The following is a 14,615-nucleotide window of genomic DNA, read 5'->3' on the forward strand; positions in this document are numbered from 1 at the left end:
GGGACAGTCACCTACAAAGAAGTTCCCATCAGACTGTCAGCAGATTTCTCAAAAGAGACCTTACAGGCAAGAAGGGGCTGGAAAAAAGTATTCCAAGTCATGAAATCCAAAGACCTACATCCAAGATTGATCTATTCAGCAAAGCCTTCATTTAGAATGGAAGGACAGATAAAGTGCTTCTCAGATAAGATCAAATTCAAGGAGTTCATCATCACCAAGCCCTTATTATATGAAATGTTAAAGAGACTTACCTAAGAAAAAGAAGATAAAAAAGATGAACAATGAAAGGACAGCAAACTCACAGTTATTAACAACCACAGCTAAAACAAAAGCAAACTAAGAGGAAAGCTAGATTCAGGAGCAAAACCATATAAATGAAGATCATATGGAGGGTTAGCAACAAGGGAGTGGGAGAAGGAAAAGGGGGTGAAGGTACAGAAAATAAGTAGCATAGATGGTAGGTAGAAAATAGATAGGGGGAGGGCAAGAATAGTATGGGAAATATAGAATCTAAAGAACTTGAGACACATGGTCATAAACTAAAGGGGGGGGAATGGTGGGGGAGGGGTGTGCAGGGTGGAGGGGAATGAAGGGGGAAATAGAACAACTGTAATGGCATAATCAATAAAATATATTAAAAAAGAAATACTCACTTTCATTTAGCAGTTTGCATATTGGACAGCACAGTTCTTAATAAACAATATTTGTGTTTCAACATCTTTGAAAATGATGCCCCCAACCTCACACTAAACTTATAATATCATATCTTGTTTGTGTTGGTATAGGGGCTGTACTTTTAAAAAAGGTATCTCCATGATTCTCAGTGTTCACTAAGCTGGTCTTAGATGAAAACCTTGATATCATGAATAATGGAAATAAGGTTTGGAAAGGTAATGACCTTGCATTTTACTGAGTTTTAATGTAAATGCAGGATTATATACAAGAAGTTTGACTTGAAAATGCTGAACCAATGTGACTATCCCTCTGTCTTGTCTCAGAGAGATATAGCCTGTCAAACACTTTGGACTTTTCCACCAATCCATAAACAGAATCCTTCTCAAAAATTGCCTTAGTATCCCCTGTGGATCAACCCTAGAGAGGATGTCTATTTACCCTCAAATGGTAGTAGATTAGAGATCTACTAACATTTTCTGTGAAAGGCCTGATAGTAAATATTTTAGTTGTTGTGGTCCATATTCTCTTTGTCACAGCCACTTAATCTACCACTGGAGCATGACAGCTGTCATAAATAATACATAAATAATGGGTATAACTTTTCTAATAAGATTCTATAAACAGTAAAACTCAAATTTTATTTAATTTTCCCATACAATGAAATATTATTCTTACTTTTATCTTTTGACCACTAAAAAAATATAAAACCATTCTCAGCTCAGGCATTGGGCTGAATTTGATCCTGGGTGGTAGTTTGCCAACTATCATCTAGAAGATGACTAGGGTCTCCTCTATTTCTAATATTTTATGAGCAAAAGGCATTTTTCCTATACATTTCTCCATGCTTTGGCTCTTTTTATCTCCTTATACTATCAGCACTTGCACAATTCAATGTATAAAATGCAGACATAATAATGATAACTTCCTAAGGTAAAATCTCTACAATATTAAGAGATTTTTCAGTAATTTTTAATAGAATTTTATTTCAAAATTTATATCAGATATTTATTTCAACAGATCAACAAAAGTTTTGTTTAAAATTTTTCTAATCATATTATTGAAAAAACAAGATTCTGTTTATATCTAAATTTCAATTATTCCAAATTAGAACAATTTTTATTTCTATAACTTTAGTGTTAATTTTACTTACCATTTAATTTCAATGCAAATTAAAGTGGATGAATAAGCAACAAAAGCAAGAGTGCCTTATAGATTTGCTGAGAGATCATTGTTGGGATACTCCCAAGTATTAGCTGCTATCACCTAATAACTCTCAGTATTCACTTTACCTTCCCATGTCACTCACATTTCTGGGTCTGAACATATTGTGACTGAGGTTCTGAAGCTATGAAAAATATACGATTCACATTTCACAAATATCTAGAAATTTTACGCTTTTGGTTAATTTGCTTAACATTATTATTACAGCCTCCACCTACACTTTATGCTTTTTATTAAAATTTATTGCAAAGTCAAAATAAGACAGTTAAATATTGATATATGTTTCTTATGTATTCAAATTTTTAAAATAAAGACATTGCATTCTTTTCAACTTTTTTTATAGATTTAAACTTATTGTTTTGTTTTGACTTGTGTTTTTAGCTAAAGATTTAAAACACATCTCAAACATAGAATGTTTGAGACAATAGTCTTTTCTATAAAGATTGTTTTCTTTTGTAAACTCCTATTTTCTTAACTTCTAGGCTTAAATTTTAATTTTATTTCATCTACTTTAAATATATACTACCATGTTGAGTGCAATTTTAAAAATCTTTTCTAATACTCATGATTCCAACTTATTTAATAAAATCTACTTTCCAAATAAAGTTACAAGCAACCTGTGATTGGGTTGTTAATTACTGTCCTGGGGCCAAGTTGATGTAGCATTGTCAGCATAGTTAAAAAACAAAACCAAAAATACATTAAGCAAAAGTACCTACAGATTTTAAAATACAAATGTACCAAAGTTAATTTTTTCAAAAAAGCTAAATATTTCATATATGCTTATTATTCAGTATTTTCTTAAGTAACATGTTCTAAAGGACTGATAATGCTGAAGTAGAAAAATACTTTATTAAAAGAAAAATACAGAAGCAACACTTCTCCTTAAATTTCAAACACAAAACAATACTTAAGCATTATATAAATTGAGAGGAAGAAACCATCATTATATTTTAAATAAAAATGTTTAATGTTTTGCCTTATCCCATTTAATCTACAAGATATTTATGAGTCTAATATAAAAATTTTACAGCTAAAATAAACTTTAAACCTTTTATTTCATAGACAATAAAAGAAGTCTTGGAAAACTAAGCAATTGGTATTCATCAGTAGTAGAATCAGTACACAAATGCTTACTAGGTCGTTCCTTAGCCTGCCTGTAGTGCTGAGTTATGTAAAGTGATTTAATTTCAGATGGCTGTTTTGGGGTAAATAATAAAGTTTATATAGAAATGGTATATCTGCAGTCCATATTACTTATAGGTTGAGATAATCAATATGTTAATATTTCACCCTAAAGCCCAAGATATAAGCAATCACACTAATATGGGATTGCTTGACTATTTGACCCATTCAGTGGGTTGAGAGTACAAATCAAGACCATTAATCACATCATCATCATCACCATCATCATCATCATCCTCTTCTTCTTTTTATTCATTTTTTTAAAAAAAAGAAAATACAGTTTTATGCCAACGAGCATGCCTAATACATAAGTAAGAATGATTATGAGAATATTTTCACTGGGGTAATAGGTATGGTAAGTCAACATTAAGCAAAACAAGAAAAGAGCACAGACTTTAGAGTCCAAAATATCCAGATCTAAATGAATGCTTCCTGATGCAGCCTAAGGTCTTATGAACCTATTTTCTTATACGTCAAACAAATTTATAATAAAGGATAGTATTCACATATTACTGTTTGTGAATAAGGAGTGCATCTGTCTGTATGTAAAATATCTGGTGAAATATCTGAAGTAATTTTCTCTCAATGACAGTCTTATATTTCCTTGTCTGTTACTCTCTCTAGGAGTTCCTGTAATAATTTGCTAAGTATTACCATTTTTGCCCAACATAAGTATAACAATTTTACCTAACTAACTGCTACAGTTACTTAAACAAGGTTGATATATAATTGCCGAATTATAAAACCATTAGCCCAAGAGATTAAAAACCATCATGAAACTTAAACCTCATCTCCCCAGACCACTGAGTCAGAAGTGAAGTGAATGCATTCCCTTCTGTATCTTATAAGAAGTACAGAAGAGAAGTTTTTTTTTTTTAAATTTTATTTAGTTATTTTTCAAGTACAGTTTTTTGTCTATTTTTCCCAGAAGAGAAGTTTGAAAGAGTCAGACTTCAGACTTCTGGGAAAACAAAACTAGTACATTACTTTTTTGTCCTTTTTAGAAAGAAGAGAAGTTGAGATTTATGTTTTGACACCTCATTCAATATCTCTCCAGAAAGTTGTAGCAAAGTCTTGGGAAATCTAAAGTTCAAAGAAATAATATGAACATATCTCTATGCAACAAATAAGTAGCCCTTACACTTTACACGCCAACCTGACAGGTATTACTAGACCCCACTGGTTAATTACACAAATATTTTTGGCTTATTTCCTTTCAATTTGACATCAATGTCAACATATTTGGATAATCCTAAAAGGCTGGGAATTTACAAGTCATAAACATTTAACAAAATAGCTAAGCTTCTTAAAATACTTTTCCCATCTGTGTTAAACTACAGTAAATCTAATCAGAATAGCAGTGTATTCCCCAACTTACATAAGTTTTTATCAGACAGAGTAGTAAGTCACTTAAAACTTTATGCTCTAAATGTAGAGGGAGAAACAACACAAGACCAAAAAAGGAGGTTTTGCCTATGTTAAAAACCTAAGATTAGTAGGAAAAAGTATTTATTAGCTTATAGCTAAGTGGCCATTTTTTCACAGGGCCAAAACGTATAGGAAGTATATCAAACTCTTAACAGCTCAGGTTCTGCTCAGTGACCAAATTGGGAATCATGTGTCAAAAAGATTCTGTACAGCCTGGCTCCAACTATCTCCCTCTACCACTGGGCTAAAAGCCAGCCTTACCTCTTACGATTTCTTTAAATTCACCACCTCTTTCCCTCCATGAGGACTTCCATATGCATGGAATGTGCTTTGTCTAACTGCTCCTTCTTCAAACAATTCTTTGCTTAGAGGCCACCAACTTAAAGAGTCCTTCTCTGATTAGCTTTTCCCAGTAGGTTCCTTCTCCCTGGGAATTCTGTCACCTCACTTTTTTAGTTCTTTTACTGCAAGACTAATACTCTGTGATTATACATTATTATTTTTTAAACATTTTATTTTTATTTTTATTTTTTTGAAATTGTCCTGATTGATTTTTAATATATTTTATTGATTATGTCATTACAGTTCTATTTCCCCCCTTCATTCCCCTACACCCTGTACACCCCTCCCCCACCATTCCCCCCCCTTTTGTTTATGACCACGTGTCTCAAGTTCTTTAGATTCTATATTTCCCATACTATTCTTGCCCTCCCCCTATCTATTTTCTACCTACCATCTATGCTACTTATTTTCTGCACCTTCTCCCCCCTTCCCCTTCTCCCACTCCCCTGTTTCTAACCCTCCATGTGATCTTCATTTTTATGGTTTTGCTCCTGAATCTAGGTGTCCTCTTAGTTTGTTTTGGTTTTAGGTGTGGTTCTTAGTAACTGTGAGTTTGTTGTCCTTTCATTGTTCATTTTTTTTATCTTCTTTTTCTTAGGTAAGTCTCTTTAACATTTCATATAATAAGGGCTTGGTGATGATGAACTCCTTGAATTTGACTTTATCTGAGAAGCACTTTATCTGTCCTTCCATTCTAAATGAAGGCTTTGCTGGATAGATCAATCTTGGATGTAGGTCTTTGGATTTCATGACTTGGAATACTTTTTTCCAGCCCCTTCTTGCCTGTAAGGTCTCTTTTGAGAAATCTGCTGACAGTCTGATGGGAACTCCTTTGTAGGTGACTGTCCCCTTATCTCTTGCTGCTTCTAGAATTCTTTCTTTCATTTTAATCTTGGTTAATATAATTATGATGTGCCTTTGTGTGTTCCTTCTTGGGTCCAACTTCTTTGGGACTCTCTGAGCTTCCTGGATCTCCTGGAAGTCTATTTCCTTTGCCATATTGGGGAAATTCTCCTTTATTATTTGTTCAAATAAGTTTTCCACTCGTGGGTGTTCCTCTTCCCCTTCTGGTACCCCTATAATTCTAATGTTGGATTGTTTAAAGATGTCCTGGAAGTTCCTATACATTATTAATTTAATCTCCTTCAAGATCTCAGACATTCATTGTCATCTCTGAGCATGAATTAATTCTATATTGGGTTGGCCAAAAATTCCCTTTAGTTTTTTTTTTATAAAATAAAAGACATATTTTTCATTTTCACCAATAACTTTATTGACTTGGATATTTTTAGTATATCAGCTATCTTCTGCATAGTATAATGTTGATTGTTCTTAATTAATGTCTAGATTTGATTATTATCAACTGCAACTTGTCTATCTAACCACAGGACATCATCTAGTGAGAATTCTCCAGCACAAAACTTCACAAAACACGTTTGACACGTTTATCAGTCATAGCACCTTCTCCATACACTAAACAAACCTTTTTTTGTGTTTCAGTTGTATTTTTTCCTTTCTTAGAATAGTAAAGCATGATATACCAAAAATATTGTTTATTTTCTTCTATCTTCTATATTAAAATGGCTGCACAAAAATTCACCAATGTTGATGTCTTTTAAAAATGCATGGTGAAGGATGCTGGGAAGATGGCGACTGAGTAAGAAGGAGCTGATGCTAGCTCCTGTACTCATGGGTGAAAATTCTGGCAGATCTATAGAGAAACAGCACAATAAACCATCGGTTACCCAGCATTTATGAAATTAAAAGACCAGAGATTGTGACCGATGCTGAAACACCAGACGGCGGCAGAATCAGCTACTAGAGCTGGGTCTCCCGCGGTCCCTGTGCTGCCACCAGAGCAACAGGCCTGGGAGCCAGGGAGTCAGGTACGAGAGCCGGACACTCCAAGCCCCTGTGACAGTCCTGGGAGACAGAGGAGTCAGGAACAGGAGCTGGGACATTCTCGGCCGCTGTGCTGATGCCATAGCTACCGGCCAGGGCAACGGAAGGGTTAGTTGTAGGAGCTGGGACACCAAAGGCCCCTGTGACACTGCCATAGAGACAGGCCTGGCCCTGAAGAACCAGCTACGGGATCCGGGATGGTCTCAGCCCCTGTGTCGCTGCCATAGGGACTGAACTGGACACTGGGGAGTCAGGTCCGGGATCCGGGACACTCCAAACCACTGTGACAGACCTGGGCAGCAGAGGAGCCAGATACAAGAGCCGGGACATTCCCAGCCCCTGTGCCGCTGCCATAGTAACGAGTCTGGGTGCTTGAGGAGGCTGTTACTGGAGCTGGGACATTCAGCAGTGGTAGGCGACCAATGCACGGACCAGCCAGAGGACCAGCGTGACACTAGGTGGAGACGAAGAGCATCAAGAAACTTCAAGGAGTCTGCAACACTGAACATCACAAGGATCATACCACAGAAGTTCACACCATAAAACCAGGCTTTCAGAACAGATCAATTTTAGAAAGCAGAGACTAACAAGAAGAGTCTCAAACAATGGGAAGACAAAGAAACAATCCCCAAATGAAAGAAAAAGCAGAAATTTCAGAAAGAATGTTAGGTGAAATAGAGGCTAACCAACTATCAGATAGTGAATTCAAAGCACTGGTTATTACGAAGTTCAAAGAGCTCACAGTGAACTACCAGAAACCACAGGGGAACTACAATGATCTCTCTGCAAACTACAGCAACATGAAAAAGGAAATGGAAACTATCAGCAAGAGACAAGAGGAAATGAAGAATACAATTTCCGAATTGAAGGACACAGTAGAAAGTTTCCAAAGTAGGAAAGATGAAGCGGAGGATAGGATTAGTGAGTTGGAGGACAAGGTAGAAAGCATCTCACAGAAAGAGCAAGAAAATGAAAAGAGGCTCAGAAAGAATGAAGAGGGATTAAGAGAAATGCAAGACAATATGAAACGGAATAATATCTGAATAATAGGAATACCAGAAGGAGAAGAAGAAGAATGAGGGATAGAAAACGCATTTGAATGAGTAATGAGAGAAAATTTCCCTAATTTGATAAGAGAAAAAGTTTCACAAATCCAGGAATCACAGAGAGTCCTAATCAAGAGGAACCCAAGGAGGCCCACTTCAAGACACATCATCATCAAAATGGCAAAATTCCAAGACAAAGAGAGAATCTTAAAGGCAGCAAGGGAGAAAAAAGAAATAACATACAAGGGAGCCCCAATAAGGTTAGCTACTGACTTCTCAATGGAAACACTCCAAGCAAGAAGAGAATGGCAAGAAATATTCCAAGTGATGAGAACCAGAGGCCTACAACCAAGGCTACTTTACCCAGCAAGGCTCTCAATCAAGATAGATGGCCAAATAAAGAGCTTCCAAGACAAAAGAAGTCTAAAAGAATATGCTGCCATCAAGCTAGCTCTACAAGAAATACTAAAAGAACTGATTTAAGGAAAGGAAGGAAAAGAGACAGACAGACAGGAACATAGGTACAAAAATGGCAATGAATAAGTACCTATCAATAATAACCTTAAACATAAATGGATTAAATGCTCCAATCAAAAGACACAGAATAGCTCAATGGATAAGGAAGCATGACCCACACATATGCTGCCTACAAGAGACCCACCTCAGGACAAAAGACTATCACAGACTAAAAGCTAAAGGCTGGAAACAAGTTTTCCAAGCAAACGGACAAGAAAAAAAAGCTGGGGTAGCAATTCTCATATCAGACAAAATAGACTTCAAAATAAAGGCCATAAAGAGAGACCCAGAAGGTCACTTCATTATACTCAAGGGAAGAATCCACCAAGAAGACATTAACATTGTAAACATATATGCAGCAAACATAGGGACACCCAAATATATCAAGAAAATCTTAGAGGACTCCAAGAAAATATTGGCAGCAACACAATTATAGTAGGGAATTTGAACACCCCACTATCAAAAATGGACAGATTGTCCAAACAAATTATCAACAAAGATATAGTGGCATTAAACAACACCCTAGATGAAATGGCTTAACTGATATATATATAGAGCCCTTCATCCCAAAGAAGCTAAATACACATTCTTTTCAAATGCACATGGAACATTTTCAAAGATAGACCACATGATAGGACTCAAAATGAGCCTCAAAAAAATTCAAAGCACCCAAAATCATAGAGACTGAATGGTATGCTATTAAACAACAAATGGGTCAAGAATGAAATTAGGGAAGAAATCAAAACATTTCTGGAAACAAACGAAAATGATCTCAGAACAACCCAAAACTTATGGGACACAGGGAAGGCAGTCCTGAGAGGGAAGTTTATAGCAATACAGGCCTACCTAAAGAAAATAGAAACATTTCAAACAAACAACCTAACCCTACACCTGCAAGAACTTGAGGAACAACAACAAAGACAGCCCAGAGCAAGCAGAATGAAGGAAATAACCAAGATTAGAGCAGAATTAAATGACATAGTAACTAAAAGCACAATTCTAAGGATCAATGAATCCAGGAGTTGGTTCTTGGAGAAGATAAACAAAATAGACAAGCATTTAAGTAGGCTCATGAAGAAAAGAAGAGAGAGGACACAAATAAACACAATCAGAAATGAAAGAGGAGAGATTACAACTGATACCACAGAAATAGAAGGGATTGTAAGAAATTACTAGGAAGAACTGTATGCCAAGAAATTTAAAAACCTAGGGGAAATGGACACATTTCTAGAAAAATACAATCTTCCAAAACTCAGTGAAAAAGAAGCAGAAAATCTAAATATACCAATAACAGCAAAAGAAATTGAAGCAGTAATCAAAAAACTCCCATCACACAAAAGCCCTGGACCAGATGGTTTCACAGGAGAATTCTATAAAGCATTTAAGGAAGAGCTAACCCCTATTCTCCACAGACTATTCCAAAAAATCCAGAAGGATAGAAAACTCCCAAATTCTTTTTATGAAGCCAGCATCATCTTAATTCCAAAACCAGATAGAGACACAACAAAGAAAGAAAACTTCAGGCCAATATCGCTGATGAACATAGATGCTAAAATCCTCAACAAAATATTGGCAAATCTCATCCAACAATATACCAAAAAGATCATACACCAAGACCAAGTGGGATTCATCCCAGGGATGCAAGAATGGTTCAATATTCGCAAATCAGTAAATGTAATACATCACATAAACAAAAGCAAAGACAAAAACCACATGATCATATCAATAGATGCGGAAAAAGCTTTCGATAAAGTACAACACCCATTTATGATAAAAACACTCAGCAAAGTAAGAAAACAGGGAGCATTTATCAATATAATAAAGGCCATTTATGAGAGATCTACAGCCAATATCATACTCAATGCGAAAAAACTAAAAGCTTTTCCACTAAGATCAGGAACAAGACAAGGTTGTCCACTTTCACCACTTCTATTCAATATAGTATTGGAAGTTTTAGCCACAGCGATCACGCATGAAAAGGAAATAAAAGGCATCCAAATAGGAAAGGAGGAAGTAAAACTGTCACTGTTTGCAGATGACATGATAGTGTACATGGAAAATCCCATAGACTCTACCCAAAAACTGCTCGAACTAATTAATGAATTTGGCAAAACAGCTGGTTACAAAGTCAATAGCCAGAAATCAAAGGCATTTTTGTATACCAACAATGAATCAGAAGAAGCAGGAATCAAGGAAAAAATCCCATTTTATATAGCCAAAAGAAAAATAAAATATTTGGGAATAAATCTAACTAAGGAGGTAAAAAACCTGTATGCAGAAAACTACACAGCCCTGAAGAAAGAAATCAAGAAAGACACAAATAAATTGAAACAGTGTTCATGGATTGGAAGAATTAACATCATTAAAATGTCCATACTACTCAAAGCAATATACAGATTCAATGCAATACCTATTAAAGTACCAATGGCATATTTCACAGACATAGAACAAACACTTCAAAAATTTATATGGAACCACAAACGAGCCCGAATAACAGCTGCTCTTTTGAGAAAGAAGAACAAAGTAGGGGGGATCACAATGCCTGATATCAAACTGTATTACAAGGCCACCATAATCAAAACAGCCTGGTACTGGCATAAAAACAGGCACATAGACCAATGGAACCTAACAGAGAGCCCAGAAATAAGCCCAACTCTCTACAGTCAATTAATATTGGACAAAGGGGGCAGTAACATAAAATGGAGTAAAGATAGCCTCTTCAACAAATGGTGTTGGGAGAATTGGACAGCTACGTGCAAAAAAATGAAATGAGCACAGACTTACACCATACACCAAAATAAATTCAAGGTGGATAAAAGACCTAAATGTAAGTCGTGACACCATTAAAGTCTTAGAGGAGAACATAGGCAATAAAATCTCAGATATTTTATGCAGCAACATTTTTACTGATATGTCCCCTAGAGCAAGGGACATAAAGGAAGGAATAAACAAATGGGATCTCATCAAAATAAAAAGCTTTTGCGTGGCTAAGGAAAACAGTATTAAATTAGCAAGACAACCAACTGTATGGGAAAACATATTTGCCAATGATACCTCAGACAAAGGTTTAATCTCCAAAATATACAAAGAACTTACACGACTCCACTCTAAGAAGACACCCAACCCAATTAAAAAATGAGAAAAAGGACTTGAACAAACACTTCTCCAAGGAGGACATGCAGAACATTCAGAGACACATGAAGAGATGCTCAATATCGTTAGCTATCAGAGAGATGCAAATTAAAACCACAAAGAGATACCACTTTACACCAGTCAGGATGGCTATCATAAACAAAGCAACAAACAACAAATGTTGGAGAGGTTGTGGGGAAAAGGGGTCCTTAGTTCACTGTTGGTGGGATTGCAGACTGGTACAACCATTATGGAAAACAGTATGGAATTTTCTCAGAAAAATAAAAATCAACCTGTCTTTTGACCCAGCAATTCCACTCCTGGGATTATATCCTAAGAGTCCTATAACATCAATATCAAAGAACCTATGCACCCCAATGTTCATAGCAGCACAATTTACAATAGCCAAGAGTTGGAAGCAACCTAGGTGCCAATCAGTAAGTAAATGAATGGATCAAAAAATTGTGTTACATATACACAATGGAATTCTATGCTGCAGAGAGAAAGAAGGAGCTAGTACCTTTTGCAACAACATGGATGGAACTGGAAAGCGTTATGCTGAGTGAAATAGGCCAGGTGCTGAAAGACAAATACCATATGATCTCACCTTCAACAGGAAGCTAAACAACAAAACAAACAAGCAAGCAGAAAAAAAAAAAAGACACTGAAATAGAGAACAAGGGGACAGTGACCAGAGGGCAGAAGGAAGGGAAGTTAAGGGGAAAAAGGAGGAGGGATTTGAAGGAACAAATATGAAGGACACAGGGAGGAGAACTAAGGGGGGTGGAAATGGGATGGAGGTGGGGAGCAAGGGGCAGGGGAGGCTGGGATTGGAGAAATAGACAAAAAACTGTACTTGAAAAATAACTAAATAAAATTAATTAAAATTAAAAAAATGCATGGTGATATGACAAAATTCTTTTAAATGAAGCTAAAGACAACTAAGCACTGCTGTAGCCATCTTATAAAAAAAGGAAAACAAACTTTTTTTAAAATTTAATTTAATTTTATTTTATTTTTTAATTTTATTTAGTTATTTTTCAAGTACAGTTTTTTGTCTATTTTTCCCATCCCAGCCTCCCCGCCCCTTGCTCCCCACCTCCCTCCCATTACCACCCCCCTTAGTTCTCGTCCCTGTGTCCTTCATATTTGTTCCTCCAAATCCCTCCCCCTTTTGCCCCTTAACTTCCCTTCCTTCTCCCCTCTGGTCACTATCCCCTTGTTCTCTATTTCAGTGTCTTTTTTTTTTTCTGCTTGCTTGTTTGTTTTGTTGTTTAGCTTCCTGTTAAAGGTGAGATCATATGGTATTTGTCTTTCAGCACCTAGCCTATTTCACTCAGCATAATGCTTTCCAGTTCCATCCATGTTGTTGCAAATGGTAGTAGTTCCTTCTTTCTCTCTGCAGCATAGAATTCCATTGTGTATATGTACCACAATTTTTGGATCCATTCATTTACTGATGGGCACCTAGGTTGCTTCCAACTCTTGACTATTGTAAATTGTGCTGCTATGAACATTGTGGTGAATAGGTTCTTTGATATTGATGTTTTAGTATTCTTAGGATATAATCCCAGCAGTGGAATTGCTGGGTCAAAAGGCAGTTCGATTTTTATTTTTCTGAGAAAAATCCATACTGTTTTCTATAATGGTTGTACCAGTCTGCACTCCCACCAACAGTGAACTAAGAAAACAAACTTTTTGGCCAATGCATAGATCACAAAAATCTTTATCACCATTTAGTGACTTATGTTTTTGCTTTCAGTGACTTTTCTGCTTACTTCTTTTTTAAAAAAATATTTAATTATTTTTAAACTACAGTATTCTGTCTTTTACTCCCAGCCCAGCCCACTCCCCTTAGTGCTTCCCACCTCCCTCCTAATTTCACCCCCCTTTAGTTGTTGTCCATGTGTCCTTTTACTAGTTCCTGTAAATTCTTCCCCTTTTTCCCCTGGAATTCCCTCTCCTCTCCCCTCTGGTCACTGTCAGCCTGTTCTCTATTTTAGTGTCTTTGGTTTTATTTTGCTTGCTTGTTTGTTTTATTGTTTAGCTTCCTGTTAAAGGTGAGATCATATGGTATTTGTCTTTCAGCACAGGCTTATTTCACTCAGCATAATGCTTTCCACTTCTATGCATGCTGTTGCAAAGGGTAGGAGCTCGTCCTTTCTTTTTGCTGCATAGAATTCCATTGTGTATATGTACCATAATTTTTTGATCCATTCATTTACTGATGGGCACCGATGTTGCTTCCAGCTCTTGGCTATTGTAAATTGTGCTGCTATGAACATTGGAGTGCCTAGGTTTTTTGGGTTGGCGTTTTCGGGTTCCTAGGATATAATCCTAGCAGTGGAATTGTGGGTCAAAAGGCAGGTTGATTTTTATTTTTCTGAGAAAATTCCATACTGTTTTCCGCAGTGGTTGTACCAGTCTGCAATCCCACCAGCAATGGATTAGGGTCCCCTCTTCCCTACAACCGCTCTAACAGTTGTTGTTTGTTGCTTTGTTTATGATGGCCATTTTGACCTGTGTAAAGTAGTATCTCATTGTGGTTTTAATTTTAATCTCTCTGATAGCTGGTGATATTGAGAATCTTTTCATGTGTCTCTAGATCTTTTGTATGTACTCCTTGGAGAAATTTCTGTTCAAGCCCTTTGCCCACTTTTTAATTAGATTGCTTACTCCTTTTTAATGTTCTGTGCCAATAATTCCCCTTGTCCAACTAGGGTTCCCTGGTTTGTTACTTAATAGTGACCTCTATAAGATATTAGTCATCATATTTCTTTGCTTCTCCTCACACTTACATTGTTTTTCTCATTCTTTTATTCACCAGTGATAGAGTTCTCATTATTTCCCTCCCCCTCTACAAACTTATCTGCTACATATTCTAGAGACTCCCGTCGCACACAAGCAAACAACAAACACTTATACAAATTAAATAATACCTTATCAAGAATAACAACATAAGCCAGTTTTCCACCCCACAGTTTCTACACCAAACACCTTTTATTTCTTTTAAAGAGTTTATTTACTTACTTTTAGAGAAATGAGAAGGAAAGGAGAAAGAGAGAGAGAGAAACATCTATGTGAAAGAGAAACATCATTGGTTACCTCTCATATGGGCACCAACCAGGGACCAAACTGTCAATCCCGAGAGGTGCCCTGACTAGGAAT

This window comes from Artibeus jamaicensis, unplaced genomic scaffold, assembly GCF_021234435.1.
Source record: "Artibeus jamaicensis isolate MK-2021 breed Jamaican fruit bat unplaced genomic scaffold, CSHL_Jam_final contig_311, whole genome shotgun sequence".
NCBI classification, from domain to species: Eukaryota; Metazoa; Chordata; class Mammalia; order Chiroptera; family Phyllostomidae; genus Artibeus; species Artibeus jamaicensis.